General features: G+C 39.2%; 1 long non-coding RNA gene across 1 annotated transcript; it reads right to left on the bottom strand.

Annotated features, from left to right (window-relative positions):
* Window positions 1-683: 683 nt before the first annotated feature.
* LOC140847673 (uncharacterized) lies at window positions 684-18,471 on the bottom strand. The gene is made up of 3 exons (XR_012127676.1): window positions 18,376-18,471; window positions 3,736-3,781; window positions 684-876 (listed from the first exon to the last, which is right to left on the bottom strand). It is a non-coding gene; the product is annotated as an uncharacterized lncRNA (long non-coding RNA).
* Between the last annotated feature and the right edge of the window lie 1,535 nt (window positions 18,472-20,006).

The raw sequence follows: 20,006 nt of genomic DNA, 5'->3' as shown, positions 1-20,006 counted from the left end.
TGTCTTGAGACATTCATCTCCTTGCCACTAATTGGCTGCATTTATTCAGACCTTTGGCTAGTGGTTTCAGTCGCAGGGTCGAGAAGACACTTGTGTCACTTTCCGCACCACTGACCATTTGCCTGTCCATCGCCATACAGTTGTTTGTGTTGTCTGTCCTGTATGTATGAACTCTGGAAATCTAGATATGGTGTCCCAGCCGTGATAACACTGTTTGGGTTTAGGAAAGTCTGTGAAATACTCAAAAGGCAAAATAAAGTTAAGGACATCAAGTGTCTGTCTTTGCTTTGGATATAAATGTAAAACTGAAGCTTTCAGTTTTCTCTGTATGTCCGTAAATGAAAAACAAGCTTTGTTTCACCCTCAAAAGAGCCTTTTCAACTGTTTCTTCATATTCATAGAACTTTTTTGTGTCTGTGACCAGATCTTTCTGACTGTCTCTTTTTCTTTCTGTCTCTCTCAGGACTTTATGGAAATAAGTCATAATAATCTGTCATTTGTGTACACTTTAGGGATATCTTATTCAGACAGATCTCTCACATTTAGAAGTACATACAAAGATGGAGAGAAAGAACCAAACTTGTTTTTATTTGGTTTGGAGAGCAGAGTGATCTGGATTCTGAAGGAGTTTTACTTGTTTTTTTTTTTTTTTTTTTTTACAATATGTGTATAAATATGTATGAACGTGTACTAGAAAGAAAATGCAGATCAGATGAGAATCATTCCGTCTGGCTTATGCTGGGTCTCATGTCCTCTCATTAGGACCTGAAAAATCTGAAGTACATGACTTTTTCTCTTCTCTCCTGAAAGTACTGGGACACTTTTGTAGAAATTCACGAATGAGCTAAATCAAGATGTGAGGAAAACTTTGAAGAGCTAGAACAAAGTATAAACAAAACTTAGAGTTAAGCCCGTATCATAACCCACAATCCAACTGTACAGATGTTAGTGAAAACAGCTTCTCTGAAAAAGGGAGAAATGGCCTCTAGCCATAAACTTCTTACCGTGGAGTTAGGACATTCTGTTCCTAGACTGAGATACCTACCCAAGAATCAGCACCAGGAAAACGGCTCTGTACAACAGAGAATACCTACCTCCAAATTTCCCTACCTTGACCAAGATAGTGATAAGATTCTTTTACTCTCTGAGTATGCATGGTGTTCTGAACAAATAGGTTGAAATACATTTATGTATTCTGGAGATTAATTAACTACATTATAAAGGTTCTTAAGTTTAAAGGAGTTCCTCTTTGGATTGGCTTATAGAGTATATTTAATACTTCTATATGTCCAAGAAAAGAGAACTCAAGAATTTCTCAGTAATGAAGGAATTTAACTCCTGTGCTTGAAATGTCCTGGCTTTTTAAGAAAGCTCTAAACCCTTATTGAAGCTATAAATCAGGGGGAGAGAAACTTATCTGTGAGTTAAATTAATGGATATTGTTAGGTTATAGCAAGTGATATCCAGCCTATAAAAAAAAAGCAGAACACTAAGAGTTTTAGCATTAAGACTTAATTGAAGAATTGACTTCTTGATTTTGAGTAAAAAACAAATATTCTTGTCCATATAAACTTGGAGCCATTTATCATACATTTTGCCCCTTTATTTATCTTTTTATTAAGGTATCATTGATACACAATCTTAGGAAGGTTTCACATGAGCAACGCTGTGGTTACAACATTCACCCGTATTATCAAGCCCCCCGTCTATACTCCATTGCAGTCACTGTCCATCACTGTAGTTAAGATGCTAGAGTCACTACTTGTCTTCTCTGTGCTGTACTGCCTTGCCTGTGACTCACCTACATTATGTGTGCTAATTATAATGCCCCTTAATCTCCTCTCTCCCTCCCCACCCACCTTCCCAAATCCCTTCCCTTTGGTAACTGCTAGTCATTTTTGCCCCCTTTTCTACCAAGTTCTTTCACTTAAATTCTTCAAAGTCCCTAATTACATTATTTCTAAACATTTCAATTGTTGAGAGTAATCTTTTCAACCCCTGGGTTTGACATCTGGCCTCAGACTTCTTTAGTAAGTTTCTTATGGCCATATGTAAAGGCATGTTCCCTTTTATAGTCAATGTAGGCATATAATCACAATTATCTGCTATTGTTAGTATTAGCCCCAAAGAAATTCCCAGGAAAGGGATAAAAATGGACATGAAATTAGTGATGCAAACTATGGTCTAATTATTCCTCATAAAAGCTACACAGAAATCACTACAAGATCTGTTTAATTTCACCAATTTGCTTGTACTTTACCAGTCAAACCCATTAAGGCCAGAGAGTAATGGATAGCACCTGTTTATCATAAACAGCACATTTGTGCATCTTCAAAATGTAACTCAGGTGTGTGTGTGTATGTGCGCAGATGGCTTTCCTGTCCTTAGCACATCAAAACATGACCATCTCACCTTCCCTTGCATTCAGAGGTAACTCTCCCTGATTAGTGTTGATTTATTTAGAGTCTGACAATAATTTACCAGGATGCATCTGAGATATTGTCTCCAATTTATGAGGATTTCTACCCTGTTTCATTGTCTCCAAGCTAGTAGAATGTTTAATCCACAATTTAAGGCTGACTAAAGCCCAGATAGCAAGTGAAGCAGCTCAAGCTTTAGAGGCCAAACTGACCAGCAAAAACAGTCCTGGCTAATAGATTTTCTCTTGACTATTTACTGGCCAATCACAGCAAACTGCACAATGACTGAAACACCTTGCTGTGCCTGGGTAAATACTTTAGGAAAAGATGAAACTATCATTAACTTAGAGAAAAGACCACTTGATTATTTGAAGTTAACTATCATTATCCATAGGACTTATTCCCTTGGTTAGGTCCAGGCAAGGAGAAAATGACCTACAAATTCCAAGTTTTCTAATGAATTTTTGATTGCCCTTTTACTTTTTGACTTCCACTACTATATGATACATAGTTGTTTATATGTTACTATGTTGCTAATATCCCAAGTGGATATTCAGTTGATGACACAGAATAAAAAAAGAATAAAGTCAGTTCTATGGTCAACTCTGCTCACCTGGAATCCGAGGTGGACTTAAAGGGGACTGAGAAATCATGGGAAAATTATGCAGTCCTGACTTAATTGCCAAGGAGTGGTCACCAGAAGCCATAATTCAGAAACAGATAGATCATACTCCTTGAAATAGCAGTATTCCTTAGAAACCCCCCAAATAATGGAAATTGTCTTCCTCAACAACTCCCATCTACAGCTTAAGGGAAAACTGTCCTGTTTAGTATATTTCCGTCAGTTAGCTGTACCAAAGGACTGCATTCCTCAGATCTTCTTCAGTGTTTGCTTTTAAAGCTTTGGCTTTGTTTGGCAACCCCATCTACACATGCTTAGTCTCTGTCATATAAAAGTATATTTTAGCAATCTTCCAACTTAGGGGTGGGCAAACTTGTTATGTAGGTTCAAATAGCAAATATTTTAAGCTTTATAGGTCATATGATTTCTGTTGCAACTACTCAACTCTGCCGTCATAGGTAAAATCAGCCATAGATAATATGAAAATGAGTAAGCATGGATGTTTTCTAGTAAAACTTCACAGATTTTTTATCAGTATAGACTCCTAGATATTTTACACTTGGTTCCATATTTTATGCTTGTATTGTATTACAGTACAATTTTACTTCTTTTCCTCCCAGTCTTATATAGTGCTGTATGCCAATTATATTTCAATGAGTTTAAGGTATACAGTATATACAGTAGTTGACTTACATGTTGTGAAACAATTGACACAATCAGTTCAGTTAATATCCATCATCTCAAAAAAAAAGGAAAAAAATATTTTTTATTAGTAATAAGAATTCTTAGAATCTACTCTCTTAACAGCTTTCAAAATACCCTACAGCAGTGGTAGCTATAGCTGTCATGTTGTGTTACATCCACAGTACTTATTTATCTTATAACTGTAAGTTTCTATCTTTGACCTCTTTATTGAACCCTCTCCCCAGCACCCCCCACTCTGGTAACCACAAATCTGATCTTTTTTATTTTTTTTAATTACACATATAAGTGAGGTTATAAAGTATTTGTCTTTCTTTGAACTATTTTATTTAGTGTTGCTCTCAAACTCCATTCATGTTGCCACCAAAGCCAGGACTTCCTTCTTTTTTATGGCTGAATAATAATCCATTATATATATATATGTGTGTGTGTACACTGTGTGTAGGCACTTAGGCTGTTTCCATGTCTTGGCTATTGTAAATAATGCTGCATGAACATGGAGGTGCTGATATCTCTTTGACATGGTGTTTTACTTTCCTTTGAATGTTTTCTATGGAATTGCTGGAATATAGGGTAGTTCTTTTTTTAACTTTTTGAGGTACCTGCATACTGTTTTCCATAATGACTGTATCAATTTACAGTCCCACAAACAGTGTATAAGAGTTCCCTTTTCTCCACTTCCTTGTCAGAATTTATTATTTGTCTGTTTGATGATGATGAGTCTAACAGGCATGAGATGAGATATTTCATTCTGGTTTTGGTTTGTATTTCTTTGATGATCAGTGATGTTGAACACTTTTCATGTACCTGTTGGCCATTTGTTTATCATCTTTGGAAAAATGTCTATACAGGTACTTTGCCCAGTTCTTAATCTGATTATTTGTTTTTATGCTATTGAGTTGTATGATTTCTCTACATATTTTAGATATTAACCCTTTATCAGATAAATGGTTTGCAAATATTTTTTTCCCATTCCATAGGGTGTCTTATTTTGTTGATCATTTGTTTTGCCATGCAGAATTTTATGGTTTGATATAATCCCACTTATTTTCAATTTGATGCTTATGTGTTAGGTGTCATATCCAAAAAATCATTGCCAAGAACCATGTCAAGGATATTTTTTCCTGTTTTATGCTAGGGGTTTTATGGTTTCTAGTCTAATTTTAAAGTTTGAATCCATCTTGGGTTCATTGTTTTTAAGTAGTATAAGGTAGGGATCTAGTTTCATTTTTGTACATATGAATATCAAATTTTCCCAGCACCATTTATTGAGACAGTCTTTTCTCCATTGCGTATTCTTGGCTACCTTATCAAATATTAGTTGACCATACATGCATGGGTTTATTTCTGAACTCTTGATTCTATTCCATTTGTCTATGTATTTGTTTTTATGCTGGTACCATACTGTTCTTATTACTAGAGCTTTATAATATATCTTGAAATCAGCAAGTGTGATGCCTCCTGCTTTGTTCTATTTCAGGATTATTTTGTTTGGGGTCTTTTGTGATTCCATATGAATTTTAGAATTGTTTTTCCTACTTATATTAAAAAATGCTATTGGATTCTTGATAGACTATAGATGGCCTTGGAAGGTGTAGGCATTTTAACAAAGCTAATTCTTCCAATCCAGGAACATGGGGTGCCTTTCCATTTATTCGTGTCTTCTTCAATATTTTTCTTCAACCTCTTGTAGTTTTGAGTGTAAAAATCTTTCACCTCTGTGGTTATTTTATTTCAAAGTATTTTATTGTCTTTGAGTCTGGGTGGAATGGGAGGATAAGCTCCAAGCTCACCCCTAGGTGCTTCTAGTCAGGCTTTCTGGTTGCAAGGTGCTAGGAGCTTCATTCAGCAATGAGAGGAGCTATGAATTAGATCCCTTGCTTGGGTGGAACAAGGGGAACTCTCTAAACCTGAGAAGACTTGTTTTGTTTGTGTTCTTAACTCAAATTGACCTGTTCCCCCATTCCCTGACTTAATGGTGTGTCTGGCTTTATTGTTTTGACAATCAGCTCTTCCTGTTATTCTCTTCGCTCAGACATTCCTGGGCTAAGCAGAAACCAGGCATCTGGTCAGGAGTGGCCAGGAGCTATATTTGGCAGAGGACCAGGCTATGACTCAGCTCCCCTGTCTGGGTGGGGGCACACTAAACTCTGTGGCTGCCGAGGTTCTTTATTTGAGGACCCAAATCAGGCAGACCTGCACCACACTGAGCTCCTTGGTCAGGCAGTGCCACTATCTTGGCTCTGCAGTTGAGGAAAGCTGGAGGCTGGGATTACTCCTTGGGTGTTGCAGGTAGGAACTTGGTTTTCCTAGATCCATTTGCTGGCTGTTACAAGCTCTTCCCCCTTTCTCCATCATAATCAGATTCCCAGTAGTCAAGACCCACAGATTCCTCTGAGATCCCCAGTGGATGAGACCATAGTGGGGGCTCCCAAGAACCACAGTGACAGAAGACCTGGATGTCTACCCTAGTTTCTCTTTTCCAACTGAAGTAACTGTAGGCTCAGTGGAGACCTTGGTGTGGTGACACACCAGCCTGGGGGAGGGGCAGTAGGGTCAGCAGGTAGCTGCTCCTCTTGCCCTTCTAATGCAGTCTCTCCCAGTCTCTGTGACACAGTTTCACCCCCATGTTCTAGAATTTTCTCAGTGGTATCTTGTTCAAGAATAGTTGTTAGTTCTTGTAATGGGGAGCAAGGTCAGGAATGACCTATGTCACCATCTTGGTGGATTCACCTGTGTTGTTTATGGATATTGAAATTTAGTTTTCATCTAGTGTTCTGTGCTATGTAGTATTACTATTCTTTGATGCAGTTTTAACCATTTGAAGATGCAAAAAAATTTCTTAGCTAAGGGACTGTACTAAATCAGGCAAAGGCTGAATTTGTCCTGTGGTCTGTAGTCAGCCAAGCCATGCTCCAACTGAGGATTTCTCAGTAGTTTTTTGACAGGGTGTGACATGTAGAAAAATATAGGGATACAAGAAGAACTTGAAGGGAAAATCTCCAATATAAGCTGATTGTGTGAAGAGAGGGATTGCCAGCTTGGAAATATCAACCCTGAGGATATCCTCGATAAAAATGAGAAATGGGAGGGAAATGAACTTCATGATAGGTTAGATATATTTCTCATTTCTCCTTTTTTTTTATTTGATGGATTTCAAGTTTCATTATGGAAGCTGTTATCCCCTGCTTATTTTCATAAATAGACTGCAAAAGAAGAAGTTAGAAATATTATTTTGAAGTCATCTAACTCCTCTGGTATACATGCACTATAACATATTTTTATCTTCCTGATGGGCTTTCACTTCCCATGCTAATAGTGATTTCGATTTTTGTCTCAAAGAAGCAGAACAACATAAGCTTTTCTGAGAAATTGAGACAAACAGTGCCAGTGTCTTGTGAGTGATTTGTTCAGAGAACATGCAGCAAGAGAAAGAAAGAAATGAATGTTACTGAGTAACTACCATGAATGGAATGTTATGCTAATATGTGTAGGATGCTTCCTAGAGACAGCACTAAACATATTAAATACAATGTAGTGGTTATAATTATCAGTGTCTTTTCTGATCTTAAAAAAACCATGTGCCTGAAGTACTGTTATGCCTGTTTTGGATTTTGGGACAATAAGGCTTATGAGATTAATTTTTCTCACATTACTAAGTGGTGGCACTGGGTACATAATATGTTCTCAATAAATATTTGCTAACTTTTTTGTGTGGGTGATGTGAACACTTAACTTGAGATCTACCTTCTTAACAAAATTTTAAATGTACAACCCATTATTATTAACTGTAGGCACAATGTTGTACAGCAGATCTCTAGAATTTAATCATCTTGCATCACTGAAACTTGGTACTCATTGAAAGCAACTCTCAGATGGAGAGACTTTTAATTTTTTAAATTTATTTTTTTATTTTTTTTATTTTTATTTTTTATTTTGGTATCATTAATACACGATTACATGAGCAACATTGTGGTTACTGAATTCCCCCCATTATCAAGTCCCCACCACATACCCCATTACAGTCACGGTCCATCAGAGTACACTACAGTATTTATAATCCACTTTTGATTTTAGAATAGACTGAGATTTACTGAAACATTGCAATGATGGTATAGAGGGTTTCCTGGATACCACTCACCCATTTTCTTCTTTTTGTTAATACCTTATAATACAGTCATGCAGTTGTTACAATTAGGAAAGCAACATTGGTACATTATGATGAACTATATTTCCACTCTTCATTCCCATTTCACTACTTTTCCCAGAAATGACCTTCTCATGTTCCAGGATCCCATTCAAAATACCATATTACACTTAGTAGTCTTGTCTCCTAAGTCCCTGTCTGGTCTGTGACAATTGTTAAGTTTTTCCTTTTTTTTTTTTTTTTGAGAGGGCATCTCTCATATTTATTGATCAAATGGTCAAATGGTTGTTAACAACAATAAAATTCTGTATAGGGGAGTCAATGCTCAATGCACAATCATTAATCCACCCCCAGCCTAATTCTCGTCAGTCTCCAATCTTCCGAAGCATAACGAACAAGTTCTTACATGGTGAACAAATTCTTACATAGTGAATAAGTTCTTACATGGTGAACAGTACAAGGGCAGTCATCACAGAAACTTTTGGTTTTGATCACTCATTATGAACTATAAACAATCAGGTCAAATATGAATATTCGTTTGATTTTTATACTTGATTTATATGTGGATCCCACATTTTTCCCTTTATTATTATTATTATTATTATTATTATTTTAAATAAAATGCTGAAGTGGTAGGTAGATGCAAGATAAAGGTAGAAAACATAGTTTAGTGTTGTAAGAGAGCAAATGTAGGTGATCAGGTGTGTGCCTGTAGACTAAGTGTTAATCCAAGCTAGACAAGGGTAGTAATACATCCACGGATGCAGTAGATTTCTCTCAAAACAGTGGGGGTGAGGTTCTAAGCCTCACCTCTGTTGATACCCCAGTTTCTCACTGATGGCCCCCCTGTGACTGTGCCTGTCTTAGGTTGTTCCTCCCTTGAGGAATCTTACCCGTCTCTGGCTAACCAGTCATCTTCCGGGGCCATACAGGGAAATGTAAAGTTGGTAAGTGAGAGAGAAGCCATATTGTTTGAAAAGGTTAGCTTTTTACTTCTTTGCAGACTTATGCCCTATGGCTTCTATGCCCAGCATTTGTCTTGAGGTATCTTTACCACTTGGAGGAATTATGATACTCGGTGAATTCAATATGAGGCACGAATTCTATTTAAGGGTTGTAATTAGGAAGGAAGAAGAAAAGCTATAGAGGTAGCAGATGGAAGAAAACATGGGAAGATTATTTCTTTGACATATCTTCTTGTAGAGTAACATAAGCATGTATAGGTTTTAAACTACTAATTAAATTGTGCACACACATTAACATAATAGGAATACAGTTACATAACCAAAGCAGATCTATAATTACCAGCCATCTCCAGTGAAGCCAAGAAAACCAGGTAGGCACCCTAGGCATTTGTGAAAATTCGACTATGATACAATGGATATCGTCCAACTGTACCTGAACAGTCTGAGAGAAATCAGACAAATTAAAACAACCCATTCCTGGGAACTGTTCACATCCCATATATTCTTTTAACAGTAGATAGTCTGTAGTTGTAAGATTTTGGAGCGCTGCAACTTGCACTTCTCCTAATTCTTGGTTGAGTTCCAACAGTATAGATCCAGTCAAATTTGTTGTTTTACTGTATGCACAGGCCAGCTTAGATATCTCCTTCTTCATTCCAATGGCAAGTTCAGGAACCAGTGGGATGAATGCAGCTACAACTGCAGCATCGCCTGGATCTTTGTTGAGGTTTTTTGATGATCATCTTCTGGTATGTCTCTTCCAGAGAGTGCTGATGTTGGAAGTTCTTCATATCATATCTTAGTTCATTTTCTGGGTAGCCAAATTAGATCCTCTGTATAAACACAAACAGACCCTTTGCCCACACTTTGATATGCCCTTTATACCATTGTGTAGAACTCATTGGAGGTCACCACACAGGAACTGCTTTTTTTTTTTTTAAGAGAGAGGAATATTATCAGAAAAGTGTACATCCATAGCCAATCATCTGACACCCTTCAAGTGATCAAAATTAAGGATATTTAAAGCATGAATTAATCGTTGATTTACAGTTAGTTTTATCATATCAGGGAGTAATCCCCCTTCTCTTTCTTTCTTTCTTTTTCTTTTTTTTATCTTTAATCTACACTTACATGAAGAATATTATGTTTACTAGGCTCTCCCCTATACCAGGTCCCCCCTATAAACCCCTTTACAGTCACTGTCCATCAGCATAGCAAAATGTTGTAGAATCACTACTTGTCTTCTCTGTCTTGTACAGCCCTCCCCTTTCTCCCACCCCCCCCATGCATGCTAATCTTAATACCCCTCTTCTTCTCCCCCCCCCCCCCATCTTATCCGTCACTACCCACTCATCATCCCCAGTCCCTTTCCCTTTGGTTCCTGTTAGTCCATTCTTGGGTTCTGTGATTCCGTTGCTGTTTTGTTCCTTCAGTTTTTCCTTTGTTCTTATATTCCACAGATGAGTGAAATCATTTGGTATTTCTCTTTCTCCGCTTGGCTTATTTCACTGAGCATTATACCCTCCAGCTCCATCCATGTTGCTGTAAATGGTAGGATATGCCCTCTTCTTATGGCTGAGAGGTATTCCATTGTGTATATGTAGCGCATCTTCTTTATCCATTCATCTACCGATGGACATTTAGGTTGCTTCCAATTCTTGGCTATTGTAAATACTGCAGCAATAAACATAGGGGTGCATCTGTCTTTCTCGAACTTGATTGTTGCATTCTTAGGGTAAATTCCTAGGAGTGGAATTCCTGGGTCAAATATTAATTGAACATATATGTTTGGGTTAATGTCTGGAGTCTCAAGTCTGTTCCACTGGTCTGTGTCTCTGTTCTTGTGCCAGTACCAAATTGTCTTGATTACTATGGCTTTATAGTAGAGCTTGAAGTTGGGAGTGAGATCCCCCCTACTTTATTCTTCTTTCTCAGGATTGCTTTGGCTATTCGGGGTCTTTGGTGTTTCCATATGAATTTTTGAATTATTTGTTCCAGTTCATTGAAGAATGTTGCTGACAATTTGATAGGGATTGCATCAAATCTATATATTGCTTTGGGAAGGATGGCCATTTTGACGATATTAATTCTTCCTAGCCACAAGCATGGGATGAGTTTCCATCTGTTAGTGTCCCCTTTAATTTCTCTTAAGAGTGACTTGTAGTTTTCAGAGTATAGGTCTTTCACTTCTTTGGTTAGATTTATTCCTAGGTATTTTATTCTTTTTGATGCAATTGTGAATGGAATTGTTTTCCTGATTTCTCTTTCTATTGGTTCATTGTTAGTGTTTAGGAAAGCTACAGATTTCTGTGTGTTAATTTTGTATCCTGCAACTTTGCTGTATTCTGATATCAGTTCTAGTAGTTTTGGGGTGGAGTCTTTAGGGTTTTTTATGTACAATATCATGTCATCTGCAAATAGTGACAGTTTAACTTCTTCTTTACCAATCTGGATTCCTTGTATTTCCTTGTTTTGTCTGATTGCCGTGGCTAGGACCTCCAGTACTATGTTAAATAGCAGTGGGGAGAGTGGGCATCCCTGTCTAGTTCTCGATCTCAGAGGAAAAGCTTTCAGCTTCTCACTGTTCAGTATAATGTTGGCTGTGGGTTTCTGATATATGGCCTTTATTATGTTGAGGTACTTGCCCTCTATTCCCATTTTGCTGAGAGTTTTTATCATGAATGGATGTTGAATTTTATCGAATGCTTTTTCAGCATCCATGGAGATGATCATGTGGTTTTTGTCTTTCTTTTTGTTGATGTGGTGGTTGATGTTGATGGATCTTTGAATGTTGTACCATCCTTGCATCCCTGGGATGAATCCCACTTGGTCATTGGTGTATGATCCTTTTGATATACTTTTGAATTCGGTTTGCTAATATTTTATTAAGTATTTTTGCATCTACACTCATCAGGGATATTGGTCTGTAATTTTCTTTTTTGGTGTGGTCTTTGCCTGGTTTTGGTATTAGGGTGATGTTGGCTTCATAGAATGAGTTTGGGAGTATTCCCTCCTCTTCTATTTTTTGGAAAACTTTGAGGAGAATGGGTATTATGTCTTCTCTGTGTGTCTGATAAAATTCCGAGGTAAATCCGTCCAGCCCGGGTGCTTTGTTCTTGGGTAGTTTTTTGATTACCATTTCAATTTCTTTGCTCATAATTGGTTTGTCTAACTTTTGTGTTTCTTCCTTGGTCAGTCTTGGAAGGTTGTATTTTTCTAGGAAGTTGTCCATTTCTTCCAGGTTTTCCAGCTTGTTGGCATATAGGTTTTCATAGTAGTCTTTAATAATTCTTTGTATTTCTGTGGGGTCTGTCGTGATTTTTCCATTCCTATTTCTGATTCTGTTGATTTGTGTTCTCTTTTTCTCTTAATAAGTTTGGCTAGAGGGTTATCTATTTTGTTTATTTTCTCAAAGAACCAGCTCTTGGTTTCATTGAAATTGCTATTTTATTCTTCTCAATTTTGTTTATTTCTTCTCTGATCTTTATTATATCCCTCCTTCTGCTGACTTTAGGCCTCATTTGTTCTTCTTTTTCCAATTTCAATAATTGTGATATTAGACGATTTATTTGGGATTGTTCTTCCTTCTTCAAGTGTGTCTGGATCACTATATACTTTCCTCTTAGGACTGTTTTCGCTGCGTCCCACAGAAGTTGGGGCTTTGTGTTGTTGTTGTCATTTGTTTCTATATATTCCTTGACCTCTATTTTAATTTGTTCGTTGATCCATTGATTATTTAGGAGCATGTTGTTAAGCCTCCATGTGTTTGTGAGCCTTTTTGTTTTCTTTGTAGAATTTATTTCTACTTTTATACCTTTGTGGTCTGAAAAATTGGTTGGTAGAATTTCAATATTTTGGGTTTTGCTGAGGCTCTTTTTGTGGGCTAGTATGTGGTCTATTCTGGAGAATGTTCCATGTGCACTTGAGAAGAATGTATATCCTGTTGCTTTTGGATGTAGAGTTCTATAGATGTCTATTAGGTCCATCTGCTCTACTGTGTTGTTCAGTGCTTCCGTGTCCTTACTTATTTTCTGTCTGGTGGATCTATCCTTTGGAGTGAGTGGTGTGTTGAAGTCTCCTAAAATGAATGCATTGCAGTCTATTTCCCCCTTTAGTTCTGTTAGTATTTGTTTCACATATGCTGGTGCTCCTGTGTTGGATGCATATATATTTAGAATGGTTATATCCTCTTGTTGGACTGAGCCCTTTATCATTATGTAGTGTCCTTCTTTATCTCTTGTTACTTTCTTTGTTTTGAAGTCTATTTTGTCTGATATTAGTACTGCAACCCCTGCTTTCTTCTCGCTGTTGTTTGCCTGAAATATGTTTTTCCAGCCCTTGACCTTTAGTCTGTATATGTCTTTGGGTTTGAGGTGAGTTTCTTGTAAGCAGCATATAGATGGGTCTTGCTTTTTTATCCATTCTATTACTCTGTGTCTTTTGATGGGTGCATTCAGTCCATGTACATTTAGGGTGACTATTGAAAGATATGTACTTATTGCCATTGCAGGCTTTAAGTTCGTGGTTACCAAAGGTTCAAGGTTAGCCTCTTTAGTATCTTACTGCCTAACTTAGCTCACTTATTGAGCTGTTATATACACTGTCTGGAGATTCTTTTCTTCTCTCCCTTCTTATTCCTCCTCCTCCATTCTTCATATGTTGTATGTTTTGTGCCGTGCTCTTTCTAGGAGTGCTCCCATCTAGAGCAGTCCCTGTACGATGCCCTGTAGAGGTGATTTGTGGGAAGCAAATTCCCTCAGCTTTTGCTTGTCTGGGAATTGTTTAATCCTGCCATCATATTTAAATGATAGTCATACTGGGTACAGTATCCTTGGTTCAAGGCCCTTCTGTTTCATTGCATTAAATATATCATGTCATTCTCTTCTGGCCTGTAGGGTTTCTGTTGAGAAGTCTGATGTTAGCCTGATGGGTTTTCCTTTATAGGTGACCTTTTTCTCTCTAGCTGCCTTTAAAACTCTTTCCTTGTCCTTGATCTTTGCCATTTTAATTATTATGTGTCTTGGTGTTGTCCTCCTTGGATCCTTTCTGTTGGGGGTTCTGTGTATTTCCGTGGTCTGTTCGATTATTTCCTCCCCCAGTTTGAGGAAGTTTTCAGCAATTATTTCTTCCAAGATACTTTCTGTCCCTTTTCCTCTCTCTTCTTCTTCTGGTACCCCTATAATACAGATATTGTTCTGTTTGGATTGGTCACACAGTTCTCTTAATATAGTTTCATTCCTGGAGATCCTTTTATCTCTCTCTATGTCAACTTCTGTGCGTTCCTGTTCTCTGGTTTCAATTCCATCAATGGCATCTTGCATCTTATCCATTCTGCTTATAAATCCTTCCAGAGTTTGTTTCATTTCTGTGATCTCCTTTCTGGCATCTGTGATCTCCCTCCAGACTTCATTCCATTTCTCTTGCGTATTTCTCTGCATCTCTGTCAGCATGTTTATGATTTTTATTTTGAATTCTTTGTCAGGAAGACTGGTTAGGTCTGTCTCCTTCTCTGGTGTCTCTGTGATCTTGGTTTGCCTGTAATTTTGTCTTTTCATGGTGATAGGAATAGTTTGCAGAGCTGGGACTAGTGACGGCTGTAAGAACTTCCCTTCTTGTTGGTTTGTGGCCTTCCTGTCGTGGGAGAATAGCGACATCTAGTGGCATGTGCTGGGTAGCTGCACGTAGACAGGGCTTCTGCTTCCTGCCCGGACGCTATGGAGTTTATCTCTGCTGTTGCTGTGGGTCTGCCTGGCTTGGGCTGCTGCTCCAAATTGGTGGTGTTGTGTTAGAGGGGAGTGGCCAGGAGTCTATTTATCTCCATAAGGGGCCTCCGTGCTCCCTGCAGCCCAGAGGATTAGAGTGCCCTGAGATCCCCGGATTCCCTACCTCTGGACTAATTGTTCTGCTCTGCCCCTTTAAAAGTTCCAAAAAGCACTCACCAAAACAAAACAACGACCACACACACACAAAAAAAATGGCAGGTCGTTTTTCTTTATTCTCTGATGCCAGCCTCAGGCACCCGCTCACCAGACTTGCTGCCCTGTTTCCCTAGTATTGGGGTCCCTATCCCTTTAAGACTTCCAAAAAGCACTCGCCACCACCACAACAACAAAAAAAGATGGCTGCTCGCTTTTCTTTTGTCCTCCAGCGCCGGACTCCGGTACCCGCTCACTGTTCTTGCTGCCCTGTTTCCCTAGTGTCCAGGCCCCTGCGCGTGCACTGTGTCTGCACTCTAGTCTGGATGGCTGGGGATGGGTGTTCAGCAGTCCTGGGCTCCTTCTCCCTCCCGCTCAGACCTCTCTCCTCCCTCCGGGAGCTGGGGGGAGGGGCGCTCAGGATCCGCCGGGTGGGGGTTTGTATCTTACCCCCTTTGCGCGGAGCTGGGTTCTTGCAGGTGTGTTGATGTGGTCTGGATGTTGTCCTGTGTCCTCTGGTCTTTATTCTAGGAAGAGTTGTCTTTGTTATATTTTCATAGATATATGTGGTTTTGGGAGGAGATTTCCACTGCTCTATTCACGCCGCCATCCTGGCTCCACCTCGAGACTTTTAATTTCAAGATGAATGAATCTACTAGTTTTGAATCAATTCTGTTTAATGGAAAGCTTTCTTGTTTTTACCTGGCAGAGAGTGTAGTCTGTCCTGGTGATAATTTTAATGCTAAAGTAGCTCCTTGACGTGCTGCTGAGGTCATACTTGATGAATTCAAGAAAAGAAATTCATTAGCAACTAAGGAAGACTGAGCTTCTTGACCCAATAGGTGAGGCTGTTAAGGGATTAGCATTGCCATACATAGAGTTACGATTAGCAAAATAATTGGTGATACTTAACACAGGACTTTCACCAAGAGGGGAAAGAAATAACACTATTTGTTGTTCATGTAATTAGATTTTTCACCTCACGTGAAAAAGTAAATCTTGCAGGACATGCAGGTAGACCTTGAAGTGGCTGCTCTAAGATGATGTGGGTCCTTAATTACAGGACTCATCAGATGGAGGACTTCAGACTCACTAGGTGGTGCTGATTTGAATTCAAAAATGTTAAAACCTTTGAGACAACAGATTATTGGTCAGCTCTGCAACCACTCTGGCCGTCAGGCAATGTGAATCATTTATTCTGGCACTTCATGAGAATTTGCAATCAAATCCCACTTGAAATGCCTTTAATAATTCTACTCTGCCCTGGAAACTTTTGTCAATCAGTAATCAAGGCTGCCCTTCCTTCCCACATTGCTCTCTCCAGCTTGGCAGCAGCTGAACCTTTGTGGTCAGAGATTTGCTAACGTATTGGCTTGAAGGCACACATTTCATGTTTCCTGTGCCCTCTCATTTCCTGCCTCTCAAGGCACTACCTCTCTAAGGATCCATTTCGGTGTTCCTAATAATCACCCTACTCCTGAGACAGTGACTCAAAGACAGACTTTAGTGTGCCTGGCCTCTCATTTTCCAAAATATGATCTTCAACTGCCTTGTCTGAGTGTTCTGGAGAATCATATCTTTCCTGTGCTATACAATATTAAGCCCCAAAGTAAGAGATGTGAAAGATTAGGAGAGAGGACAATTTTGTACTTGGGGAAAGGTGAAGGAAAGGAGGAGTATTTCATGTTTCTTTAAAATATAACTTTAATCACAACCAATCATGGGCATAGTTTCCTATCGCTTCAAAGTAAAAATGTATTTTTTGATAGAACAATTTAATTCCAACAAACCACACTTTTCAAGTCTCCTAATTAACTAGAAACTAAAGAAGAATAAATTCTTTTTGTTGACACAATGAATTCTTATTTGTACTGTTCTTCAATTTCTACTTTTTATATAAATTATTGTTTGCTTTTAAAAAATAAGAATCCCTCTGTTTTCTTTAGTTGCTGATATTAACTGTGTTGAAAGCAATGGTATTAGCAGTTGTGGTCATTTGGACTGTGCGCACATGGGAAGGGTCATCTTTTCAGGGGTGCACTTTCAATGCAACAAAATTCTGCCATTTCTCTTCATTAATTTATTATTTAAATTTTAGAAAGGGAGCAGGGAGTTGCCTTATGTGCCACAAACAAATCATATTCACACCTGCTGGCATACATGATCTCTACCAACTCTCCTCACCAGTCACTTAAAGTCGACGGGAGTACTGAGAGTTGCTCTTTGATCTCAAGCAATGCTCGCTTAAAGCATTGTTCCCTCCTTCCCTCACTTCTTACCCAGCATTTCTCTGGTGCATTAGATGGAATGGCTGGCTGCCCACTCCTAAGTCCCCCGGACAGTGATAGAGAGTAGCCCACCAATAAGTCTCTCACTCAGATATAATTTAATTTATTAAGGAAGTGATAAAATGTATATAAACCCCACCCAAGGAAAACATTTTTTCCATTATACCCATTAAAGACATTAGGTGAGGGCTTACCACATTTCATTGTCATGTAGCTTCTGTTTTAGAATCCTGACAACTGACACATGTCAAAATCAAGATTCTGGAATGTAGTGACCTTCCAGTTGCAACTCTCAAATTCTAAAAAGGAGACCCTATAATGCTATTCTGGTCTGTTACACTGTTAAAACCTGTTTCCCACGAACATTTCCCTGTTCTTAAGACAAATTTACACAAGGAATAATAAGTTATCTAGCTTATGGCTGTATTCATTCAGAAATGACTTCTGACACTTAGGATGAGCTGAAATTTTTAGGATTCAAGGGAGATAGGAGATATCAAGGGATTGAAATCAGTGGGAATAGTACAGCAATCAGTCATCTTTAACAACCTGCATCTCCGTGTCAGTCAAATCTTGGAGTATGCTTTCTCAATTTGTCCAATTGTGATACTTTGATTAAAAGTAAATTGGGTTATTAGTTAGTTAAAACGAGGACCTAGTACCTCAGAGGAGTTGGCTGCCTTCCAGGAGGAAGGAGAGGAGGAACACATTCAGAGAGATTTACCTGGGGAAATTGTATTTAGTCAATAACCTAGTTATTACATGTTGGGAGTCAGAACTCTTTGAATCTAAGAGTGTTTTTCCCTCATGAAATCACCAGAACTCTTTTATAAAGGTGGTTAAGTATCTAGCATTTTGCCTGAGAGGATTGCTTGTGATCTGTACCTAACTGGGAAAATATCTACTCTGAAATAACTGACTTAGTGTCAGATTTCACCTTCAATTATGACGTCTTTGGGGATGGATGCGTCAAGCATCCTTAAGCCGTAGCGGTAAACTGGTGAGTGCATTCGCCAAGGGAAGGGAGCCTTTTCACGCAGGGCGGTGGCTGCCCTGAGCAGTTTCACATGGGGAGAAAGGGGAGGCATGCATTCGTGTCACTACCATTTATTGAAACAAATCCTACGTTCCAGGATCTGTGTTGAAAACCCTGTAGTACAAGGTTGAATAAATCACACTTCCTACCTGGAAGGATGTTAAGCTTGGGGCAGGGAGGAGTCAGAACTAGAAGCAAATAAAAGAGACTTCTATGTGCTAAGTGCCCTAACAAGGAGCCCAGAAGAGTGCAGGGAATGTCAGAGGATGGCAGTACTCACAGAGGCTGTGCAGCAGTTTCTCCGAGGTGGTGTTTCATTTGGCCCTGATGGGTGAGAAGGGGGAGGATGTCCGAGGGAGTGCCGAGGCAGAGGGAGTGCGGGGGCCCAGGAGGAGTGCAGGAAGGGCCTGCTGAGCCGCATCACCGTGGCGACGGTGGGGCTGGGCCAGAGGTGATGGCGAGGACGAGAAGGAAGCCCTTGCGTGCCAACTAGGAGTTTGGCCTTAATCCTGTATGCACCCAGAGCCCTTGCTTCTTTCTTTAAATATAGGCAGTTGATTGAACAGGAAGTGCTCATTAGGGTACAGTCAGGAAATAGCTTAATTCCACCACTTATCCTCTAACTCTGCTCTGTTTGTCTCCCTAGACTGGGAAGATTCCATAGCTTGTTGTCACTTCTAGTTATAAATGATAAGAACCTCATTAGAGAGTCCAATGAGCTATGAGTCAAAATTCCAATTTCCTATTCAACTAAGGCCATGTGCCCTTCACCACAGCTGAAACCTGACTTAGGTGCAGAAGCGGGCCAGGCCGAGCGTGGCCTCGGAGCCGCACCGGCCAGCAGCTGCTGCTGCTTCTTGGCTCCCGAGAGTCTCACGTGCCTCGTCCTATCCCAGCTCCCCCTGTTGGCTTAGGTTTTTTCCCATCGCTTGCTCTCCCTTCTACTTGCTGTGCTCTTCTGGCTGCTTCAAGGTTGGAAGGGCGACGGGGTGACAGGGGCACCGGTGCCTTTCCATGTGACTATGAAGGCCTTTATCACAGCAGACACTCAAATATCCTTTCATGGTGTAACTTGGTAGATTCTTTGGAGGCCTCTGGGTCTTAGAAATGGACAATTTTCCAATTGTTATGTACTCTCCAGCTGATACCTCCTCAGTTCCTACATCACTTACATAACCCCCACACAGAGGAGGATTTACCCCAAAGTTAAAGATACTTCAAATTCAGGGCCCCTCATTTGCAGAGGCTCCTGCCAAGACCCCCGAGAAGGCCCCTGGCAATGTGTTCACATGACCAGATGTTTTTGTAAAATTTTAAGAGTAAGGTATTTTAACATAAGAAATGAAGACTGAAGTCTCTTGCTGTTCTAATTTTCCCTCTGAAATACTTCCCCTTATGCCTAGAAAGCTTGGAGTGTTTGTGGGAATTTGAGGGGCAGGTGACTAGGGGGAAGTTGATTTGGGGATTCATTTAGTTAGGATTTAACAGGGTATATTGATGCGGTTCAAAAGTGACAATATTTTTCTAGACATCCAGTGTGAAATGGCTTCTAAAACATTCCTATCACTGGGACAGAGGTTTGATTGACTTGAAGTGGCCTATTGCACCTGGCCTCAGAAGCATGTGGGTGGAAGAGAAGAAACAAGATTTGAAACATAAAAGGTTCAAAGCTAGTGTGTGAACAGTTCTTCCAAATATTACAGATATGAAAGATTAGTCACAGTTTCACAAATTAGACAATTCAAAAAATTTACATGGTATGCCAACATAAGATATAAAGCAGAAAGACACATTCTATTAACAACTTAAAAACAAAAATTCTTCAGCCATACCTAAGGAAATACTAAATGATCTTTTAATTTCTTTCTTCTACTATTGTCATGTGGAGCTGGCATCAATATATGCAGCCAA

The sequence above is a fragment of the Manis javanica genome, chromosome 2, assembly GCF_040802235.1.
Source record: "Manis javanica isolate MJ-LG chromosome 2, MJ_LKY, whole genome shotgun sequence".
Classification (NCBI taxonomy): Eukaryota; Metazoa; Chordata; class Mammalia; order Pholidota; family Manidae; genus Manis; species Manis javanica.
Note: the sequence above shows the minus strand (reverse complement) of the source record. Positions and strands in the feature narration are given on the sequence as shown.